Here is a 7,033-nt window from a genome sequence, read left to right as displayed (position 1 = left end):
TTGGCGGGGGAGGGTCCCGTGGAGCGGAGGGGGAGGCGGTTGGCGGGGGAGGGGTCCCGTGGAGCGGAGGGGGAGGCGGTTGGCGGGGGAGGGTCCCGTGGAGTGGAGGCGGTTGGCGGGGGAGGGTCCCGTGCGGCGGAGGGGGAGGCGGTTGGCGGGGGAGGGTCCCGTGGAGCGGAGGGGGAGGCGGTTGGCGGGGGAGGGGTCCCGTGGAGCGGAGGGGGAGGCGGTTGGCGGGGGAGGGTCCCGTGCGGCGGAGGACAGGTGGGCGCTCCCAGCTCTTCTGCCTTCTTTTCTCTCTTCAGCACCGCCCTGCGGACAGCGCCAGGCGCTCGCTCGCTCCCCACGCGGCCCCTCCCACCCATCGTATGATGACCTCACCGCGCCCAGCGGACGCCGCGTATAGATTCCAGGCGCGCGGCCATCCTTCTCCCACGTGATACAGGTAATCGTCCCCTCCCCACCGCCCACAGATGAGAGACCCCCGCCCCACATCCCGTCCTCTCCACACTTTGGCGCTGCGACCGTCAGGGCCGTTCTTCTTCAGTAGCGGCCCGGCAATTGGGGGCTGCGCCGCGCCGCGCCGCGCCGCCTCTAGGACCTGCCGGAGCCTCCCCGCCCCTCGCGCAGGTCTGTCACCCGCCCTCCTGCTGGAGCGGCCGGGGGAGACCGTGCCCTGGGCCAAAGGGGCGTCTGTCAAGGCTGTGCACCCAGATGGGGCAGGCGGCCTGGTGTGGGGAGAGGGGGACAGGGGCTGGCGTGGATCAGCCGGGTATTGCACATTAGAGAAGAGGCAGGTAACCCCACCTGGCTGGAGGAGAAGGATGTACAATATCTTTGTAAAGCAGGCTAGTGATTTTAATGGGCAAGGCCTGGGCATCTCGGGTATGGGTTTCTCTGGGCACAGGTGGGGCCTCCCGGTTTGCCCTTGGGGTGGGAAAAGGCTGGATGAAGAATAAAAATCCTCTTCAGAATTTTTCGCCCAGCAAAGGCTCTTTAGGGCGTGGGGAGGCATTTTAGGGATAAGTGCCTGTTTGTTAATAATGCTATGCTGGTGTAGTACCAAGCACAGCAGACTTCCTACAGTAGGCTGCTTCTGGACCATGGTGGCTAAGCTGGGTGTTTATGATGATGGATTTGAGTTGTTGTAGTCTAGCCGGGCACGTAATCCAAATTAATAGGGTCATCTCTGCTTTAGACAGTACTGTACATATGTTTTGGACTAATGTAATTTGGCTATTAATGTGTAGTCAAGTAATCCTTGACTACTCTTTGTTGCATTGTGTGACCTCCCTATGGGTTGCAGTAGCACAAATATGAAAAAGAGTAAGTAAATTGAAAAAGACAATCTAATAGTGTTGACACTTTATACTAAATACTAAATCACTTTAGTATGCAAAGAGATGGAGACTTAAATGGTCATTCAAGTTTTTCTCTAAAGTTTAAAAAAAAGCATTCTTTTGCTTTCATGATTAGAATACTATATGTAATTACATAATACCATCTACTTCTATGGGAGGTAGTATGGCCTAGTGGGACTCAGAAGACCTGGACTCAGTGTGACCTGCTGGCTGAGCTTCAGCAAGTGACTTCACCTTCTTGTGCTTGCTTTCTCATCTGCAAAATGGGAATAACGATGCTTTCCTTCCTTGTAAAGTGCTTTGAGATCTACTGATGAAAAGCTCTATATAAGAGCTAGGTATTTATGATCTGGCACTTGGAATGGAAATACATTTTTAATTGTGCCCTTAGGATTCATTTAATCCTGAATCTGTAAAGGAAGGTCTTCAATGTATAGTTTTCCCCTTCTCTTATTCATCCAGGAATTGTACTGAAAAGCAAAAGAGAATGGTAATGCTGATCCTAACTTGATTACTAGCTTTCCAAAGTGAGGGCCTTTGAGTGAGAGGCCTGCAGGGCTGAAACAATTAGAGAAGTCTGTTAAGCCTTCATTATTATGCAAAATTTAGATACATCACTATGAATGTCTTGACAATCTGATTAGCTGTAATTATCCCATCTTGGGCAAGGTGAATAACAGACTGATAACATCGTTGTATTCCGTGGTCATGGTAGATTGATGCATTTACATTTCACACAAGAGGCTGAGGGCTTGTCTTCACTACTGCACTACATTGAAGCAACTGTGCCGATATAGCATGTCTGGTGAAGACGCGCTTATGTTGTCTGGAGAGTGCTCTCCGGTCAGCATAATTACTCCACCTCAACGAGAGGTAGAAGCTATGTTGGTGGGAGAGCGTCTTGCGCGGATATAGTAGACAGCACTTTAAGTTGATGTAACTTATGTCGCTCAAGGGGGTGGTTTTTTCACACCACTGAATGACATAAGTTACATCGACTCAGGTGGTAGTTTAGACAAGCCTTGAAGAACAAAAGTGACTTTTCTTCTCCTTCCTTCAACTAGTTGTTCTAACTACTCCAGGAAACTGAATATGATGGTAGTCATTATTGTGATGCTACCAACTTTATTTTCCACTAAAGCATGACTTGGCTTTGTGTTTGTTTGTAAAAGATAGGGTTGTATTTTCATTTCCTGACTTATTTTTTCACTATGTTAATTGGGTTTTGCTTGCATATTGAGAATCTCAAGTATTTATTGTATGTGAATAAATCGTTTGGCTACCCAAAAACTAAACAAAACCAAACCCACCAAAACAAAAAACACAACCCAAAACAAAACCATTAAGGGGAATGGATATTTCTACATTTAGTACAGTTCCTCTCTGCAGGAAAAAACAAAGATTTATTTTGTAGTGATGTCTGAGCAATCCTCCTTCCCTTCTCCCTTCTCCTGTCTACTTCTGTGATCCAAGGCTACTTATTCATACCTCCCTTATTCAATTCAAATATCCATCAGGCACCAGCTTCTATGAGGAAACTCTTAAGAGGGAGTTGCATGAAATGCATTTTGAAAATTAGCCATGCTAAGGGACAGACCTTTTCTGAAGGTTGGGCCAGACTGTTAATGTTCTTCATGGAGACTTTATACCACAAAGATCTAAAAGACCCACTATATACACCTGGTGTTCTAGGAGGAGAATGAGGTGAGTACAGTCTCCATGCCATACTGAAGTCTAATGAGCAATTAAAAGAATCAGCTACAGTGTATCAGAAGATTACCATTGATACTGGCCCTACTGTGCCACAACCTTTCCCTTCCACCTCCGCTTCCTCTAAAAGGAAGATTAGACACGGGGCTGTGGTAAGTGACAATCTTGTCAATGTCAAAAGATAGTTTCTTGTGCAGAGTTGAAAACTAGTTTATCTTAAGTTGTACTACAGTACAGAGATATAGGCTTTCAGACTTAAATCCCCTAATGCTGTCTTTTTTTCCTCCACTATTTTAATGCTGGCGTGGTTTATTTTGTTTAATAAATATCAAGTTTGCTTTTCCTTCCAGTTCAGTACTCCCTTCTCATTTTTCAATCCCTAGTAGAGATTTAATTAATATTTTCCTTTTGGTTGCTCAGCATGCTCCCTTGCCAGTCACTGTTTTCATTTCAAGGTTGATTTAGGAGGCATTGTGAAATGGAATAATCCTAACTGCTGCTTGATTCTGTCTGTTGCCCTTTGTGCTGGTTTTTGAGTGATGGGCTGAGTAGGCCAGAATGCTCTGTGATCACACTTGTGGTCTCTGATTTGCTAAGTGTTGATGCTGATGTCTGTGCAGGAGAGCAGCAAACACAAGGGAGGAACCAGGAGGAAGTTAGATTTGTTGAGCAAAATTAATCCTTAATGTAAACCTGTTGACTTTGGAGTTACATCAGAGATGGCTTTGTCCACTTCTGTTTCGTATCTGTGTAAAATGAGGTATCACTTTTTTGTTAGTCAGGGATAATATGTCTGGTAAAATTTTGCCTCAGCAATAATCTTTGTACCATCATAGAAGACAACTAATGTGTCTTTGAGTTTGTAGATTATATATTTAATAGTTCAATTATCTCTTAAAATGGGACTGTAGTGAGTCGGTGTGGCTCCCCTCCTGCCCAGAAGAGGGAGCCCACGTGCCGGCACCAGAGTGGGTGGGACCACCACCACCTGTCCCCGCCCCCCGGAAGTCAAGGGGCGGGACAGGAAGTATAAAGGCCGGCCACCAGAGCTCAGTTGGCGGCCAGCCACCACAGGGAGCAGACGTGCGGCCGGGAGCTCCCGGCCAGGAGACCGTCGAAGACCCTAGCTGGCCTGAGCTACCCCGGGCCCGCTACGAGGAGGAGCCGCCGGAGCCCGTTCACGCCCGCCACTGGGAGAACCCCTGGGAACCGAACCCCGCTAACCCTGAGGGTGAGACTGGACCCGAACCCCTCAGCCCCTGCTGCTATCCAGAGGAGCCGCCTGAGGACCACTGGCCGGACTTCCCGGCAGAGCTACCAGACTTGCCGCCGAGCCCGGGCAGAGAGGAGCCCATGCAGGTGGACTGGCCCGATCCCGGCGCAACGACCGAGGTAGGCTGTGAGGGGGATCACGGAAGTAGCCCGGGGGTAGCCGACCCCGGTCCGGCTGCAACTGAGTGTGAGCCTATGTCAGTGTGTTGCGGTCTGGATACCCCACTGACCAGCAGCGGCAGCAACCGCTGTTAGGGCCCCGGGCTGGAACGCAGTGGAGTGGGTGGGCCTGCGTTCCCCCCTGCCACCCTCCGTACGGGTGGCAGGCTTCCCCCTCACCCAACGCTCGGCTACAGAAGCCTGGGCCTTGAACTATTTGCCTGCTCAGCCCCTGCAACAAGGGCCTGAGCCTAACTGTGTTCGCCCCGCCCTGATCCAGGGCCTGGGCTCTGAACTATTTGCTCGCTCAGCTCCCTGCAACAAGGGCCTGAGCTAACTGTGTTTGCCCCGCCCTGATCCAGGGCCTGGGCTCTGAACTATTTGCTCGCTCAGCTCCCTGCAACAAGGACCTGAGCTAACTGTGTTTGCCCCGCCCTGATCCAGGGCCTGGGCTCTGAACTATTTGCTCGCTCAGCTCCCTGCAACAAGGGCCTGAGCTAACTGTGTTTGCCCCGCCCTGATCCAGGGCCTGGGCTCTGAACTATTTGCTCGCTCAGCTCCCTGCAACAAGGACCTGAGCTAACTGTGTTTGCCCCGCCCTGATCCAGGGCCTGGGCTCTGAACTATTTGCTCGCTCAGCCCCTGCAAACAAGGGCCTGAGCTTAACTGTGTTTGCCCCGCCCTGATCCAGGGCCTGGGCTCCTGAGCTTTAACTGTGGTTGCTCCGACTCTGCACCAAAGAGCCGGAGTTTCAGGACTAACTGACTGCTTATTCCCAGAGTAGTGAGTCGGTGTGGCTCCCCTCCTGCCCGGAAGGGTCGAGCCCCGGCTAGGACCTACTACATTTGGCGCCCAACGTGGGGCACGAGCCCCTGCCCCTGTGAGAAGGGGCTAGAGGGGGAGTGGCCGTTGCCCCCCCCCCATTCTAAGGAATGGATATGGAGCGGCTGTTTCAGCTGCTCGCGGAGAGCCAGGAGCGGCAGCAGACGGCCCAGCTGCAGCAGCAACAGCAACAGCAGGCCGCTCAGCTCGCACAGCAACAGCAGCGAGATGCCGCCCAACTCCAGTTGCAGCAGGAGCAGCACACAGCCCAGCTCGAGCAACAGCAACAGCTGGTGCGGCAGTTGGGAGTCCAGCTGCAGCAGCTGCTGGTCACGCTCCCTCGCCCCGCACCGGGGCCGGCAGGGGAGGCTGCGGAGATGCCGCGGTTAGCTGCCCCCCTTCGCTTGACTAAGATGAGCCCAGACGACGACCCGGAGGCATTCCTGGTCACGTTCGAGCGGGTAGCCCTCGTCGCCGGGTGGCCCAGGGACCAGTGGGCTACCCTCTTAGCCCCCTACCTGACGGGGGCGGCCCAGGTGGCCTATCGTGGATTGGCGGCTGAGGAAGCACGGGACTACGACCTGGTGAAGGCCGCGATATTGGACGCCCTCGACGTCAGTCCCGAGACTTTCCGACAAAGGTTTCGGGGCCAGACTTACCCCACCGGGGCCCGACCGCGGGTAGTGGCCCAAACCTTAAAAGAGGCTTGCCGACGGTGGCTACAGCCCGGCACCCGGACGGCGGAGGAGGTAACCGAGCAGGTGGTGATGGAACAGTTCGTGCACACCCTACCCTCCCGAGGGCGCGCCTGGGTGCTTCGCCACCGGCCGACGACGCTGGCCCAGGCAGTGTCACTAATGGAGGACTTCCTGGCCGCCGAAGATGCGGTAGGACCCACCTTCCGCCGCCCCGGGCCCGAACCAGCCCGCGGCGAAAAGAAAGGGGAACCCCCGAGCGGACCACGACCCCCCGCACCGAGGCCCGAACCCCGCCGCGAGACCCGGACCCGGCACGCGGACCCGGCTCCTCGGACCGGACCAGTGGCCCCGGGCCAGGGGCCCCCAAGGGCTCGACGAAGCCCCCCCCGGAGCCCAAGCCGGGAAGGCCCCCGGAGCAGACGACCTGAACTTGGACCCTGCTTCAGTTGTGGGAAGATGGGACACCTCCGGCGAGACTGTCCGGAGATGGATTGCAGCTATGGGCAAGTGTGGGCGGGCCACACTCGAGCCAGGCCAGCCATGAACCCCAAGCTGACCGTCCCGGCAGCCGTCGGAGGACGGACTACGCGGGCCTTGATCGATTCGGGTTGTGGCCAGACGTTGGTCCGTAAGGACCTGGTACCGCCGGGTGATAACCGCCTCGGATGTATTCATCTACAATGCATCCATGGGGATGTCCGACCATACCCCAGCGCCCGGGTCCCCCTAACCATCGCGGGGATCACCCGACACCTGGTGGTTGGGGTAGCTCCCCATCTTGCATACCCTGTGATCCTCGGTCGGGACTGGCCGGCCTTTGAGGAAGTCCTACGGTCCACGCCGGCCCTGGAGGCTGATCGGTTGGGGTCCTCCTCCGAGACCCCCGAGCAGGGTCCAGCGACCGAGATAGACAACACGGACGCAGCGGGACCGCCGCCGGAGCCGGCCCCTCAGCCCCGCTTCGATACCGATTTCTGTCGGGACCAGCGAGAGGATCCCACCCTTAGCCGC

General features: G+C 54.7%; 1 protein-coding gene across 2 annotated transcripts in view; it reads left to right on the top strand.

Annotated features, from left to right (window-relative positions):
- Window positions 1–395: 395 nt before the first annotated feature.
- The window catches only part of OGDHL (oxoglutarate dehydrogenase L), a 116,581-nt gene continuing 109,943 nt past the window's right edge, over window positions 396–7,033 (top strand). The window contains exon 1 of one of the 2 annotated variants that reach the window (XM_054036180.1): window positions 396–445. The gene's annotated coding sequence lies outside the window, so the exon portion shown is untranslated. Of the gene's footprint in view, window positions 446–516; window positions 631–7,033 lie in introns of those variants that run through there. The other variant, XM_054036181.1, reaches the window with a different exon arrangement.

This window comes from Malaclemys terrapin, chromosome 7, assembly GCF_027887155.1.
Source record: "Malaclemys terrapin pileata isolate rMalTer1 chromosome 7, rMalTer1.hap1, whole genome shotgun sequence".
In the NCBI taxonomy this organism is placed as follows: Eukaryota; Metazoa; Chordata; order Testudines; family Emydidae; genus Malaclemys; species Malaclemys terrapin.
This window is presented reverse-complemented; position numbering and strand designations above follow the sequence as displayed.